This window comes from Pinus tabuliformis, chromosome 9 (assembly GCF_031772625.1).
Source record: "Pinus tabuliformis cultivar Carrire ecotype Pingquan chromosome 9, CPIR1, whole genome shotgun sequence".
Lineage (NCBI taxonomy): Eukaryota > Viridiplantae > Streptophyta > Pinopsida > Pinales > Pinaceae > Pinus > Pinus tabuliformis.
In genome coordinates this window covers 462,413,171-462,429,496 of record NC_142307.1, presented here as the reverse complement: position 1 = coordinate 462,429,496, position 16,326 = coordinate 462,413,171, and positions in this window count along the sequence as shown.

The following is a 16,326-nucleotide window of genomic DNA, read 5'->3' as shown; positions in this document are numbered from 1 at the left end:
TCAGTGATAAATCCCCCTATTATTCGGTTTAGCCAGTGGTACACAGCTCGTGCTATCTTCTCTTCCGAGGCTTATAATCTACGCACTAGTTCTGGAGTCCACATTATTGGCTTGTCGAGCCTACACCTTCCCTGACTGTCTGCTAACTTTGTGATCCACTCATACAGCTCAGATGGAAAAGATGCAAAGAAAATTTCGTGGATTTCAGTGTACAAGTAGCAATCCAACCACTACTCCTTAGGTACCCGTAGATTTCTGTTTTCCTGTGCTTCGAACTCGTGAGTCTTCTTGTCCAACCACTCTTCAACTTCTTTCAATATAGTGTTCCAGTGGCACAACACCAGACATCCTTTATATAGATTATGATCCTGACAAAGGAACCATTTGTTGGCTTAGTGGAGCCTAACCTTGGTTCAGAGGTGATTTAGCCTACCAAATCCCGATACTACTAGCCCTTTCGGCAATACTCCATGGAGCATGGACTGAGGTCTCACTCGAAGTAGTATGGGAGGGTGCTAGAACCAGGTTTCCGCACCCTAGGGATGTCTAATGGGATTTTGGGGGTCCACAGTTTGACCTATCGCTGCATGCACTTGTGATCCCTTCGCGACCTGTGGTGTGGCTTCCGCACAGTCCTACTTGGTGTGCGACCCGTATAATACCCAAAATCCTTGCTAATTAACCAATTCCTTAACTTGTGTGTGTAATCTTTATGGTTATTACAGCATATTGAGCAATCATAACAATGCGCGTAATACATAAATGAATACAAACATAAAGAAGATAATGCACAACAAATACACAAGAAAATGAATCAACTTCTCTTTTATTAATCTTCAATATTTCTTACAAACTTGACACCACCTTGCGCACTCAGCTGTAGGGGTCTGTACACTCAATTGCGGACTCTACTAGGCCTCTACGCACTCAGCTGCAAAGCCTCTTCCTAGTACTACAACCCAAGACACATAGAACTCTACTCTAATCTCGAACCATTCCTTCGTTATTCATCTATTCATCCTTATTTCTTAATTCTCTTTACATCTTAGAGCCTCGCTCTATTTATACAATGCCATGGTCCGCTGACCATGGGTAGGTCGACTTTACACTATTTTACAATACAATGTTTAGGGCAGACAACCCTATGACTCAATTGTACACTTCGCACTCCGCGCCCACAATTCGTGGATTTTTACAACATCTTTGACCAAAACTTGGGCTCTGAGCCCCAAAAGCTACTGTGGGGGGATTCCATGCCCAACATGAATCATTCAAGAACTGTTCATTTATGTAATGTAAACGAGGTTTCCCCCTCGAAGAGGCTAATTTTGAAGTCATTGATCTATCTCCTCTTCTATTTTGTGAGCTGGTTGTATAACATTTGGTATCAAAACTTTGGATTCTAGGGTTTCGTTTGTTCAAACAGGTCCTTGTGGAATTTTCTCTATAATTTTTTCTCTACGAAGATTCAGAAGCTGAAAAAAATCATTTGAGACAAAATCTTGATGAACGTCATGTATGAATTTCAGATATTGTCTCACTATATTTTCATAGATATGATACAAGGAAGTTGTGGTTTTTGCAGGCTCTCGAATTCCATCGCAAATAGGTGACCTTGGGAAAATTGTCATAACTTTATCTTTGAGCATCGGATTCAAATTTCATAAAAATTGAAAGAAATAGAAATGACTTTAGTTTCTAGGGTATCGTTTTTAGGACCTAAGGTCAAAACAATGACACGTGGCACTTCGTACAAGTTCGATCTATTGAACGAGTCTATAATCAAGTCATCATGGGAGATTGGGAATAACTATTTCTTGGATAATCCAATCTCAATTAGAATTACGGGTTGGAAAGAGGACACAGAGGTCTACCACAAGAAAAAAAATTCAGGTCTTAGAGATCCGAAATTACAGAGTTACAACATACTAAATATCGAGCTCCTACAAAGCGAAAAAAATGTGTGTGATTTTTTAAAAAATTGCATAAATATTGTTTGAAAAATTAATTTGAAGTGATTCAAAGGGCATAGTGAAGCATAATAATAATTAATTTATGCCTTGAAGAAAGAAAATGGAAAAAACTAATAAGCAACCTGAAATCTCTACTATGACGCATGAAGAAGAAGAAGAAATGCCGCATGATATATCAAAATTACTATACCAAGTGCAACAAATTTCGTTCTCACAAAGAGTAACCAAAAATGAAAGGGAAGCTAGTATGGATGGTTTGAAGAGCAACTTAAAGCAAGACATGGAAGGATTGAAGAATGGAATGAAAGCTAATATAGAATATTTTAAGAATGGTTTAAAAGAAGACATGGAAGGTTTCAAGGAGGGTTTGACAAGGTTGCTAAAAGAAATGATTCCTAATGGCGAAAAGGTATTATATGAAACTCATGATGAGAATAAAATAGATTTTAATCATGATTTCATAGAGTCTAACATTGGATCAAAGACCCACCATGTTCTAAATATCGATATGAGGAAGTTTTATGGCAAGGATCCTGTAACATGGATACTACAGATGGAGCAATATTTCGATCTCCATAATGTGCAAAACACACAAAAGATACACATTGCAGCTTTATATTTGGAACGTAATCAGCTTTTATGGTATCGATTTCTTTTCTCTCGTAAAAAAATGTCACTTGGTAAATTTTTGAGGAAATGATAAAAAATTATGAGGATACAAAGAGAAACACCTTCTTTAGCCAATTGATAAATCTCAAACAAAAGGGTTCAATGGTGGAGCACATTGAGGACTTCCAAAAATTGAATATAAGGGTAAATCATTTTCCATAGCATCATAGGATTGATGTGTTCATAGTGAATTTAAAGGATAACATCCAACATGAGGTTCACCTTTGGGGACCTGATTCATTTTGAAAGGAATTTAGGTTGGCAAGAAAAATTGAAAGAAAAATTATGGCAACAAGGAAACCTACCACTCACAACTATAAAGATGGAAGTGTTTATTCCCCTAGCCTTCCACAACCTATAAGGTTGACAACACAACAATTAGAAGGAAAATGATAAAAGGGGATTTATTATAGTTGTAATAGAAAATACACCAAAGGTCATAAGTGTGTTGAGAAGAAATTATTTTACATAGATTGTGAAGAGGAGGAAGAAAAGGAACAAGAAACGTCGAAAGAAGAATATATACACTAGGAACCAACCCTAGAGAAAGAAGAAATGAATCTGACCATATCTTGTAATGCATTGGCAAGAATTAACACTCCTCAAACTCTCAAGATAGAAGGACATATCAAGAAGAAAAAGGTAATAGTGCTAATTGATTTGGGTAGTACCCATAATTTTATTCATTGTAAGATAGACAAGGAATTGAATTTCTTCCTATATCCAGCACTAGTGTCAAGTGATGGTTAAAAATGGAGGAACCATAAATTTATCTGGAAAGTTCCATAATATCAAGCTATCAATGGGAGAATATTTAGTGAATAGTCCAATGCTTTCCATTCCAATGGATGGTGTTGATGTTGTATTAGGAGTTCAATGGCTACAATATTTGGGTACAATAGGTTTTAATTTTCAAGAACTTTTCTTGAAATTTTTATTGGAAGAAAAGGAAGTTGAATTAAGGGGTATCATAAGGAAACTAGGAAATATAATCATCTCTAGCGGCATGACAAAGATTCTAAATAAAGAACAACGGGGCTTATTTTCACAATTATGTTCATTAAAGGTTCCCACATTGAAATCATCTATTTCTCCAGATCTCCAAAAGGTATTGGACAATCATTCCAAGGTACTTGAGACTCCCAAAGTCCTCCCACCTATTTGTGATCATTACCATGCTATTCATTTGAAGTGTTCCTCCAAACATCAGGCCTTAGAGGTATCCCTATGCCCAAAAGAGTGAAATTGAATGTATGGTTGCAAAAATGCTAGAGGCTAGTATAATTCAACCTACTCAAATTTCTTTCTCTACTCCAATAGTATTGGTGCACAAGAAGGATGGATCATGGCACATGTGTCAATATTATAAGGAGCTCAACAAGCTCACTATTAAAGATAAATTTTCCATTCTAGTCATTGATGAATTGTTGGATGAATTACATTGAGAAATTTACTTCACCAAATTGGTTCTTTGTTTAGGATATCATCAAATTGAATCAAGGCTGAAGACATTCCAACGACAACACTTAGAACTCTAATGAGCCTCATCATTGGGTAACTATATGGACCTTAATTAACCTCCTATATTAGTCAAATAAACTCTTGTCACAATTTATTATATGTTTTGATTATATTTTTTTTAATGAGATGAGTTAAAGTGAGATATTATACCTAATGGACTAATATGCATTGAATGCAGGTTAGAAAGACAAAATCCAGGAATTTTGGCAAGATTAAGGTTTGAAACTCGAATGGGAAAAGGGAGAGAGATTGTAGGAGGTAAAACCTCCTCATTTACTCCTCCCTCATTTGAATATTCCTCTGTTAATCACACGAGCTCAGAGTACAAGCAGCCAAGTCATGAAGATCAAAAGGCGGTCGAGCAAGTGATAGTCAAAGACTTAGCTCATATCATGTTTGGAAGTCGAGCCTCCCTAGATTTAGAGAATTCAATGGGTACTTCAGTTGTATAAATAAAGAGGCCTAGAGCCTCATTAGGATTCGAATTTTGGTTGTAAAAACACTAGTTATTTTTGAGCTCTAGACTTGTGGAATACATTGCTATGCAATTTTCTGTTTTGATAACGAGAATGAATTTTTTCATGATCCAGTACTGAGTTCACTCAGAGGGCTGAAGATCTTCGGTTAGGGATCAAACCTATAAGTAAAGGCTCCTCTTCTTGTATCTGTATGCTTAGACTAGTTTCACAGATTCATGATTAAATTTTCCTTAGAAGCATTTCATTGCAGGCAATGTAGATTTGATTAGTTTATTTATTAGTTTGCTTCGATTTGTGGTTTACTTCAGCAATGGGCTGGAAGGAAAAAAAAATCACAAAGTTGTCAGTAGGTGTCTTGGCCCCACTTCTTCCTTTAGGGATCATGACTTCAGGAAAGGACCCCTATGCAGCCCCAAAAAGATAGATTTCTATTTTCTCATAAAATTTAGAATTTACTATACTTGAACCAACATTTGAACAGTTTGCAAGTATAGGATTTAATTACCATTTCTTCCAACTTCAGTCTTGTAGTAGATCTCATCAATGATTCTATTCTATTCTGCAATTTTGCTCATGCATGAAGTAGACAACTAGCTCATTAAACTTTCTTTTTCTAGCTTATTAGAATTCTTCTTCTTTACATGATTTTTTGGAAAATATCAATGTTTGATGTAGAATAGGTGTTTCAGAAGTAGAGGGAGGTCTCATAGCAATAAACCACCTCCTAACTTCATCCATCCATAATCGTTCCTTTTTTTCACCAAGACCTTCACCAATTTCATCATTTTACATAGAAACCCGTCCAAGCATGTTGACCAAATCCAATCATCTCCTAACCTTGGTCATCTCCTAACCTTGGTTTTGAGTCTTAAGTGACCCTAGGCACTTTATCACTCCATTCCACCTACCAACCACCTTCCCTAAGCCTTCCATCACCTCCAGCACCCATCATTTTTCTTTCGGTTGTATCCTGTAGAAATACAAGGAATCTTGTACATTTTTAGGACATCCTCTAGGTTTTCCTGTAGTGCCCTGTTTTGAGGCCGAATTGATGGAAAACCTCTAGGAAGCCACACAACGGTACTTGAGGGTCTCGCAAATCTCCCAACCATCGACCAACATCCCTAAGCCACTGACCACATCACCAAAAGAGATTAAGGTTTACACTTGATTTTCCATAAAAAGAATAAAAAGAAAAAAACAGATTTATTGCAGTCCTTTATATGCATAGTACTGATGCTTGATGTTTTGAACCTCCATGCTTAGGACAGTATCTTTTCATACCTGTTATCTTGGCATTTTTGTAATTCATAGTTTCTCAGTAGTTAGTTAGGGAATGTTGTGTTTTTATCATAGGATTTCAGTCAATTTCCTTATTGCAGTAGACAAGATTTCTCCTAGAGCAAATTTCTCTTTCTCTCATCAGTAATCAACCTTCTTCCAAATCCATAGAAGTCTAGCTTGAAAACCCTAGTGGTATCTCGCCAGCTGAACAGTGAAAAAAGGCAGAACCATCACTTTTACTTGTGTATAGAACATTGTCACCTCCAAGTTTGTACAAACTCCGAGTTGATAAAGTAAAGTTGGTAGCTCAAGGAGTTGCAAAATTATTGTTGCAATACTGGTGCTCATAAAACTCATGAGGGTCATTATGAATTCTTGGTCATGCCTTTTGGCCTTACCAATGCACCTTCTACATTTAAAGGTTTGATGAATTCCATTTTCAAACCCTTCCTTAGAAAATTTGTGTTAGTAATTTTTGATGATATACTAATCTATAGAAAGTCTTAGAAGGATCATGTTCAAGATGTTGACAAGGTGCTCAAACTATTGGAGGAGAAATAAATATATGAAAAACATCCAAATGTTCCTTTGGAGCAAAGGAGGTGGAATACTTGGGTCATATTGTATCTCATGAAGGTGTTAAGGTAGACCCTAGAAAAATTAAATCCATTAAATAATGGAAAATTTCCACATCCATAAATCATTTGTGAGGATTTCTCGGGTTGACAAGGTATTATTGCAATTTTGTTAAGAATTATGGGAGAATAGCAGCACCTCTAATAACATTACTGAAGAAAAATGAATTTTCTTGGACTCTAGAAGCAACGATGGCCTTTGAACATCTTAAAGATGCAATGTGCCAAGCACTGGTATTAGCTATGTCGGAATTCACAAAAAAAATTAATGTGGAATGTGATGCCACAAGAAATGCAATTGGTGTTTTTTTAATGCAAGAAGGAAGACCAATTTCTTTTGAAAGTCATCCAATCAAAGGAAATTATTTACACAAAGCTATTCATTGGAAGGAAAGGTCCGAAATGTTACATGCACTTAAGAAATGGTGACCTTACCTAATGGGAAGACACTTCAAGGTAAAAGGGATCATGATAGTCTTAAATAATTATTAGAACAAATATTATCTTCTTAAGAGAAGCAAAAATGGGTCACAAAGATGTTGGGCTATGACTTTTAAATCATCTACAAAAAAGGGAAGCAAAATGTTGTTGCAGATGCACTCTCAAGAAAGGATGAGGATGTGGAAGCATTGTTTTGTGCCATTTCTATTATCCAACCAAATTGGATAAATGAAGTAAGGGATGAATGGAAGAATGATGAAGAAGTGTGGGCACTCATTCAAAAGTTGCAGCAAGATCCCACTACATCTGACACAATTAGCTGGAAAAATGAATTGTTATGGTACAAAGATTGCTTATACCTCTGCAATAATTCCCAACTCAAACAAAAGATTCTTTTGGAATGCACACCTCTCCATTAGAAGGAAACTCGGTATTTTAAAAAACTTACAACATGATTAGGAAGGAATTTTTTTGGGATGGCCTTAAATATGATATTCAAAAGTTTGGGGCAAAATGTTTGGTTTTCCAATAAAATAAAGTTGAAACATTGGGAGGAGGTTTCAATGGATTTTATCAAAAGTTTACCCAAGTCCGAAGGAAAGAGTGTCATCATGGCAGTAGTTGATAGACTTACCAAGTATGCACATTTTTGTGCATTATATCATCCTTTTAAAGCTAATAAAGTTGCTACTGCATTTATGGAAACAATACAAAAGCTACATGGAAACCCAAAGATTATTGTAAGCGAAAAAGATCCCATTTTCACTGGATCTTTTTGGATGGAATTATTTTCTTGTCTGGATACTCAGTTAACTCATAGCTCATCTTATCAACCTCATTTTGATAGGAAAACTGAGATAGTGAACAAATGTTTGGAAGGATATCTTCATTTCCTTGTAACTGATAAACAGACACAATGGGTCAAGTTGTCGCCTTTGGCTGAATGGTGATATAACACTTCCTTCCATATTGTAGCAAAAATGACCCTATTTATGGCAGTTTATGGATATCATCCACCATCCATCACATCATCTTTAAGAGAAAATTCTAAGGTTCAAGAAGTGGAAGATCACATTGAGCATCAACGACAAGTTCTTCAACTCTTAAAGGATAACCTCACTTTGGTGGAGAATAGAATGAAACAACAGGCATATCAACATTGCAGCGAAAGAAGTTTTGATGTAGGTGACTGGGTATTTCTACGACTACAACCATATAAACAAATGTCCTTCAAGAAAGCTAAGAAGCGCAATAAATTATCACCAAAGTATTATGGTCCATATAAGGTGTTGCAAAATATTGGTACTATAGCATAAAAATTGGAGCTTCCCGCATCTTCCTGAGTGCATCCAGTTTTCCATGTTTCATGCTTAAAGAAGGTTATAGGTGACAAGCTCCCAGTTCAAACAATATTTCTAGAAAGGTTGACAAGGAAGGAAAAAATCATATTGGAACATGAAACAATCATAAAAGCAAGAAATCGACAGCTATGAAATCGATAAATTTTAGAGTATTTCATCAAGTGGAAGAACTTACTCGCTGAAGATTCCACATGGGAGGATGAGAATTTGATATATAAGCATCCAGAACTACTCAATTGTTGAGGAAAACACTTTTTTGAAAGAGAGGGGCATGCTAGGTCCTATAATATTAGTGTATTCCCCCATTAAGATTGTCATTCTAGCCCTTATATTTATTGTTTTTCAGATGTTGTTCCCATATTTTTATTATTGTGCCCCATAGAAGCCACTATTGTTATTGTTGTGCCCTTACATTATTATTGTTATGTCGGCTCTAATTATATTGTGACCCCTTAGACTCCTATATATAGAAAGGAGGTTTCTTCATTTTAATCATCCTAGAATTGTTCATTTATGTAATGTAAAGGAGGTTTCCCCCTTGAAGAGGTTAATTTGAAGTCGTTGATCTATTTATTCTTCTATTTTGTGGTCTAGTTGCATAACATTGAGACAAATGGATCGTGGGTTAAAGGTGCACCCCTTTTTTGCTATGGCATGGTCTCATGGGCACACATGTCACCCGGGGCTAGCCCCCTCTGCGTGCTACACTCTTGGTCTTGTGAAGGGTCGTGTGACCGAGGGGATGGATCTTAGGGATGACCCTTTTCCATTATCTCCGCATGTGATCATTTCAAAGGGCTCCAATTATGGTTATGTGGTGTCATGGGTTGTGACCATGGGGATGGGACCAAGCCCTATCCCTTGGTACCACCCCTCACTTCTGAGGGCACAGGGACTAGGGCTAGGGGTTAGCCCCGGCCCCAAACTCCAATACGTAAATTGCGCCATTTTAAATCAAAGTCAAAACCATATAATATCAAGAAACATATGCATGATGCGATAGTGTGGGCATGTTGTGTTTGTTTCCAAGTCACAGGTTCAACTCATGTGGGTTGCTTGGCCTCCATAACAAAATTTTAGACCACCCTTGGGAGGTCACATGGCTACCTCCAGTTGGCCCACGTGGCCCTCCCCCATTGGTCCTCAAATTTCACAATCAACAACCAAAATACAATAAAATAATTTCTGAATCAATCAACTTGAGACAAATGGGGAAACCCCATTGGCCAAAAAAATTCAAATTTTAGGAATAATCAAAAGTGGCCAAGTGGCAACCTGCCATTGGCCCTAAATGTCTAGTCACCTGTCAAGTTTGCAAAATTTTACCCATTTGGCAATTCGATAAAAACATGACATCGGGAGCATACGATATCAGTTTTGAGTTGAACAAGTTGTGATGGATTCAGATCATCGATATCAATCCAACCATAAAAGTTTTAAACTTTGTTGCATACTTTGAATTTTGATCACTAAATTGATCCCCTAGATCACTCCTCCCCATTGGAAGCTTTTGAACCTCCAATTGATTATTTTCATTCAACAATTAGATGAGGGTATAGTTCTCTCACCTTTCCAACCTCAACCCATTTGTTTTTGTTTGTTTTTGTTGCTTTGAGCTTCTCATGAAATTACTTCACTCTTGAAGTCTTTGTCTTTCTGTCAAAGATAGGACCTTGCTACAGTTCTTCAAGATGTTTATAAGAGAAAACTTTTGCTAAGAAAATCTAAACATTCTCTTCTCCACCTTCAATCAAAGGAAACTTATTCAATTTCAAGTTCACTTCACCTTGAACACTATACTCATAACGATGCGTAACATCTCTAGCCTTGTTTTTGGCTTGACTCTTCACCAAATGTGAATGTCATTGCCACGCACCATTATTCCTCCAAGCCAAAACATTATGAAACCCACAAGAATATATCAGAACCAATGTCCTCTTTGTCAAATAGTTTTTGCATTTTCCTTTTTGTTAGTGTCAGTCTTTGCAGCCTTCCTCCAGTGATCAAACATGCTCTTACAAAGTGATTTTAAGGTTTCAAGGTCAAATTTTGTCATTTCAGTGAGTCTTGAAGCAAAATTTGGTCACTAGGTATTAGGTCTAGGGTTTGCTCTTACTTTTGTCAAAGTTGTCCAAATTTCAGTCCATGTCACCATTAAGATGAGTCTGCCATCACTCAAAGGGTTTTCATCATCATGTCAAGCTCCACTGGGTCATTTTACACCTTGTTCATGCTTCAGTTGCACCTAGGTAAGGTTCATTTCCCTCTCCTAGGGTTTTGAAGGAAATTTATCTTCGAGGATCAAATCATCAGCAAACCTTGCATCCCGATGTTCATACACCTTCCCCTATCCTTAATGTACCTTATTAAACACTTCTCATCACTAAGATCCCCCAAATTCCTCATTTTTGGACAAACCCTAGTTTATTGCTACAACTTGGCAATTTTCTAGGCTAGGCCTGTGTTTTGCCCTTTTGGACCCCTTCCCCTCATTCAATTTCTGAGATTCCACTTTCCCCTAATTCTTAAGATCCCTCACTACTTCCCAAAATTTTCTCAAGAATTTAGAAGCCCCTTATCCCCTTCATTTCGCTTCATTTCGACAAATCCCTTGTTCCACACATCGGGATAGGTTTTACTCCAATGATTTTTCTGAGCAAAAAAAGATGAATTTGGGAAAAATGAGAGAGGATTTTGTCCAAAATATGCCAAGGAAGAAAAAACCCCTTCACATTTTACACAGGTGTCATGGTTTTAGAGAAATGTCAAAAATAACGTTGCCTGAGGAGAATTGAATGCACCTCTGAAGTGACATTGGTAAAATCAAGATTTATCCTAGCTTGGTTGGCCAAATGACTTGCTTGATGACTAAAATGATAACTATACAAAAATATATTTCCAATGAGCTATCATGAGCTCAATTTTGGTGAGGAACACCTTCAAACGTTGACTGCAACAACACTTTGTCCTGAGGCAACCTCATTTGGCACATTTTGACCAGTCATGGGAGATTTGATTTTTGACAAGGAAAATGAACTCCAAACTGAAAAATTATAGTTGGGTTGGAAAGTAGATACAAATAAATTTTCAACGAGCTATCCTGAACCCAATTTGGACACAGGGAAGGCCTCCAAAGGTCTCCTGCAAAAGGGCGCTACGCACAGAAATTTTAACACAAGGTTTTCCTCCTTATGCATCGCGCCACGTGGTGCTTTCCTTTGGTAGGGAGCTCCAAATTAAAAAAACTTTACATTTTTGGATTTTTCATGAAAAATCGTGACTACCGGTGCACGGCCAAGAAGTTTGGGCAAGTTTTGAGTCCTCAGGAGGTCAAAAATACTCATAAAATGACCTTTCTGCCCCTATTTTGACACATAGGAAGCAATCCTGGGAGATTGCAATTTTGGAGGGGCAAATGACATCCAAATTGAAAAATTCCACTTGGGTTGGAAGTTTGATAGGCAGGGCTTTCCAATGAGCTATCGGGAGCTCAATTGCGACTTCAGGAAGTGCCTCAAACTCAACCTCAAAGTAGCGCGACGCATAGACGATTTGGCGCGACGCATAGAGGATTTTTGCTCATTTTTTCACCTTCCAGCTCAGAAATTCGGCCAGTTTGACTAGTTTTGATTTTTGATGTAATTTTTTATCTATCTTGATGTAATTGGATAAACATGATGTAATTTTGGCACTTATTTACCTGTGTTAGAGGATTCATTCACTAAAAAGTGAAAATTTAATGAATGAATCAGTTTCCTACCTTATAGAGGCAAGTTGTTTTGATTGCCTAGATTTTAGTGCTTTATTTAGAATTGGTTGAAACAGCTCCTTGAATGATGAGCTTGACCCCTAGAGGCATGGGAATGGGTTGGGCTAGTCTATATCTTGTAATTCCTAAGTCATTTTCAGGGTTGGATACTAGGGATTGCTTTGGCATATCATTGTACATTCTATCTCTGCATTTTTGGCTAAGGAAAGACCAGGGTTTTGCAGCACTGTTTGGGATCCATGTGGCTCTATGTTTTGATGGTGTTCTTCTCTAAGTAATTGTAATTGCATTAGTGTTATGTCTATCATTTTCCTTTTTCTTCTTCTGAATTTGAACAAATGAGTGATTAAGGTAGAATCCATTAACTGTTATGCTCTGCCTTTGAATTTGTTTAAAATTTCCATGTTTCATCAGTTTAAGGAGAATTATTGAGACTCTCTTGCTCTCCTTAGCTCCTCACGAGTCTGATTTATCCATTCACTCACTTTAAAGCATCAAAATGATTGCCTTCCTTGCCCCAATCAGAACTCTGCAGAAGCTATGCCTCATCCCCGAGCCCAATTTGCCTTTCCTTGTTTCGAGCGCAAAACCCCCAAAAACTCAAATCAAACCTTTGTACTTCATACCTAGCCTAAAATTAGCTTTTATTTCAGTCATCTCGAGCCCCGTCGCTTGTCTTTTCCCGAGATCGACCCAGAGAGAGCCCTCTTCTGTCCTCGTAGGGCTAGCTACAAGGCTAAGCGTCGTTTGATGTGGACCTAGAACCTTGTCTTTTCAACCTAAGGAAAATCTAGGCTCTAACATAGTGGCAACTTTACTGGGGAACAAAATGGTTTACTTGTTGATGTCATTCATTTTATAAGCTACAGATGGAGCCTGAAGTTATGCCAGGTAGCCTTCGAAACACTTTTGTTTTGCATTAGCGCAAGTATATAAACGTTGCTTCAGTCAATCTCCAGTCTAGCTTGTAATCGTGACACTTGACTTGAAAATTGCCCCAGTAACATGTATCAAGTTCAGATCTGATTGTTGATGGTGGACAAAGATTAGACATAAGAAGGCTGAAATCATTCACCTTGCGACTTCATTCACTGAAAAATCCAGAGATCAATGCTTCATGGTGACTCCACTGCAGGAAGATCAGTAGCTTTAAGGTTTTCAAGATGGATCAGGTTGCAAGAAGATACACTCCCATGAGCCGAGATCACATCCCAGGTTTTCCAAATAAAATGCCCAAGGTAGATTGGTCAAATAATTTTCCTAGGTTAAGAAATGCGGAAGGTAATGACGCTGCTCTTCATCTAGTGAAATTTCACATTCATGTGCATAAATTAAAGATCACTTTTCCTGAAGACTGTTTGATGAAACTGTTTATGGCTACTCTGGAAGATGAAGCCCGATCTTGGTATGAAAGTTTGCCACTAGCATCTATTTATGGTTTAAAAAATTATCATTCAATATTCTTTGAAAGGTATAAAGAATCATATCCATCCTTGGCTTTAGTTCAGGATTGTTGTGGCCATGTTCATAGTTTTATTGAAAGTATTGACAAAGTTTATGAAGATGACAATTTCATGGATGATGAGATCATGGAAGCCCTGTACGAAAATCCATTCCAGCAGCATAAAGAGAGTGATACTTATCAAGATGATCAGGAAAATATGCAGCAGGATCAAGATCTTAGTACAGCGAAAGATGAAGGAATTTTGCATTTTGACAGTCAACAGAAATTACATGAAATGGATCATTTGTATGAGGAAAATTTGTATACACCTTCACTTGAAATTAATGAAGACAATCACTGTTTGAGCAAGAGAAAACAAAAAGTATTATCTCCTTTGTCTGAAGATGAGATAGATCAACTCTTGAACGGTCATGTCACAGATCCAGTTAACGCAGATTTGCAGTGTGCACATGGTCAAGAAAGCGATGGTGGAACTTCTTCCTCTTTTGAAAATGATGACAGTCTTGTACGTAGCTTTATAGATCAGCAGGATGAAGGTTTCCATATGGCTGAGAGTGATGAAAGAGAAAGTGTCATTTCAGATCTGTCCATAGAAGAAGACAACATGCAGGGAAGTCAAGTTTCAATTTCAGAATGTGATAAAGTCAAGTCAGCTATTTCGAATCTAGATTTAGATTGTGATGATGTAGACTACCTTGTGTTGAATCCCATGAAGGAGAGCTCTACTATTGAGATCATCTGGAATGAAGAAGTCGAAGTCATTGACTAAAGCCTTCATGAGGAGGTAATCCAACCATTTCATGAACAACAAGATGAGATCTTTGTTCAAGTAAGTGAAAAATCTTCTTTCGATAACTCAGTGATAAAGGATATTTTGATTGCCATGTCATGTGAAGATGATCAACAATGTTTCCAAATTTCAGAAGATGAGGACTGCTAGTCCGGTTTTCCATGTTTTAAAAATTTATTTCAAGAAGACAAAAATCACTTGAGCAAAACAAAACAGAAAGCATTATCTCCTCTATCTAAATATGAGATAGATCGACTCTTGAAATGTCAGGTTACAGCCAAAGCTAAAGCAGATTTGCAGTGCACACATGGTCAAGAAAGTGTTGGTGAAACTTCTTCCTCTTTTGAAAATAATGACGGTCTTGTAATCAGTTTTATAGATCAACAAACAGATAATATTTTCTTTCATGAAAACGATAAGGCTGTCATGTTTGATGATCTTGAAGATTGTTTTCTGTTTAAGAATGACCTAGGCCATGAAGTTGAGGAATATGAACTTGAGAGAGACAATATGCCAGGATTTCTCATGGTCAAGGACCTACAGCTAACACTCAGATGGTAGAAGCACATACCTCTCTGTGCCTTCCTATCACTCGGCAATTAATAGTTCTTTCAGATAATAATGAAGGGAGTACTTGTGTTTTTGCTACTGGATCTCAAGACAGGATAATGCTTCAGGATTATCAAGATCCCTTTGGCGTTCTTTTGCAAGAATTAGAGAAAATAAATTTTGCCTGGTTCATTATCATAAGCTTTGGTTTCAATGGTTATTTTGAGTTGCCTACAGGTTCATCGTTCCGCCTACTTGAGAAAAGAGAGCAGAATTTCATTGAGTAACCATTTGTTGGATTGGTTATATTGGAAGGCCCACTTCACATGGTTGTACATATTTCATTAGTATGCAGGTGGTTGTCATCATGATTTGAAATCTTGATGGACAGCTGCCCTTCAATAAGCTTTGTAAATTATTGTTTTAGTTAAGTCAGTCGTGAGTCATTTGTGAGTCAGTTTTCAGTCTTGTTGTTAAGTTAGTTTGTGTCGGTTTTCATTCATGCATTTTAGCTTGAGTTTTGACTCCATTGCCCAATGGATGAAGGCACTTGTCTGCTCTTCCAAAGATCTGTAGTTCTTGGCACCTCCAAGGAGATACCATCCCCATTGGAGCCAATGTTAGTGTTAGTCTTTGTAGCCTTCCTCTAGTGATCAAACATGCTCTTACAAAGTGATTTTAAGGTGTCAAGGTCAAATTTTGTCATTTCAGTGAGTCTTCAAGCAAAATTTGGTCACTAGGTATTAGGTCTAGGGTTTTCTCTTACTTTTGTCAAAGTTGTCCAAATGTCGGTCCATGTCACCATTAAGATGAGTGTGCCATCATTAAAAGGGTTTTCATCATCATGTCAAGCTCCACTGGGTCATTTTACGCCTTGTTCATGCTTCAATTGCACCTAGGTACGGTTCATTTCCCTCTCCTAAGGTTTTGAAGGCAATTTCTCTTGGAGGATCAAATCATCAGAAAAACTTGCATCTTGATGTTCATACACCTTCCCCTATCCTTAATGTACCTTATTAAACACTTCTCATCACTAAGATCCCCCAAATTCCTCATTTTTGCACAAACCCTAGTTTCTTGCTACAACTTGGCAATTTTCTAGGCTAGGCCTGTGTTTTGCCCTTTTGGACCCCTTCGCCTCATTCAATTTCTAAGATTCCACTTTCCCCTACTTCTTAACATCCCTCCCTACTTCCCAAAATTTTCTCAAGAATTTAGAAGCCCCTTATCGCCTTCATTTCGCTTCATTTCGACAAATCCCTTGTTCCACACATCGGGGTAGGTTTTACTCCAATGATGTTTCTGAGCAAGAAAAGATGGATTTGGGACAAATGAGAGAGTTTTTTGTCCAAAATATCCAAAGGAATAAAAACTTTCTTCACTTGTTACA